Genomic DNA, 914 nt, shown 5'->3' with positions numbered 1-914 from the left:
GAGAGAGAGAGAGAGAGAGAAACACACACAAACACACACACAAACACACACACACAGGAAATTCCTGCACATCTGTCCTGGTGCTGTGTTTGAACATGTGTTGGATGCTGTCAGAGTAAAGCTCACACCTCCTACCCTCCTACCCTGCTAAACTGTCTCCCTACTACACCCTCCTATCCACTCACTTCTCCCTCTACAGGGCTGCTGTGACATCACTCATTCCCACGCACTCCGATTGGCTGGCCGGTGGATTGTTCTCGCAGCCTACAGGGAGAAATTAAGAGGGAGAGAGAACGTGGGAGGGAAAGACAGAGGTGCAGAGTGTGAGAGGGAAAGAGAGAGAGAGAGAGAGTGAGGGAGAAAGAGACTGAGCAAGAAAGATTGATGCTGAGGCAAGCCGACACTGCACTGCTCTAACTCTAGACATGCACACACAGACACACACACACACACACACACACACACACACACACACACACACACACACACACACACACACACACACACACACACACACACACACACACACACACACACACACACACACACACACACACACACACACACACACACACACACACACACACACACAACCAAGCTGCTTAACAGGCAGGAAAAACACCGAGTCTGCAGCCGGGCAGCTACTGCAGGACAGGACAGAGGACAGCAAGACGAGGAGAGAACAGGAGGGTCAAACCTTCTCCCTGCTTTGCCACAGAGCAACAGTTTCACCACGCTGTCATCTCTGGAGGTAAAGTGCTCCAGGGAGCTCTTTAAAGACACCTCCCCAAAAAAGGGAGAAAGGCAGCAAGGGCAGGAGCAAGGGCAAGTGTAGCCCTACCGGGTTGCCGTGGATGTCCTCTCATCAGCCCCATGACAACAGGCTGGATTCAAGGTGTAGTCTGGGGTACAAT

The sequence above is a fragment of the Pseudochaenichthys georgianus genome, chromosome 24 (assembly GCF_902827115.2).
Source record: "Pseudochaenichthys georgianus chromosome 24, fPseGeo1.2, whole genome shotgun sequence".
In the NCBI taxonomy this organism is placed as follows: Eukaryota; Metazoa; Chordata; class Actinopteri; order Perciformes; family Channichthyidae; genus Pseudochaenichthys; species Pseudochaenichthys georgianus.
This window is presented reverse-complemented; position numbering follows the sequence as displayed.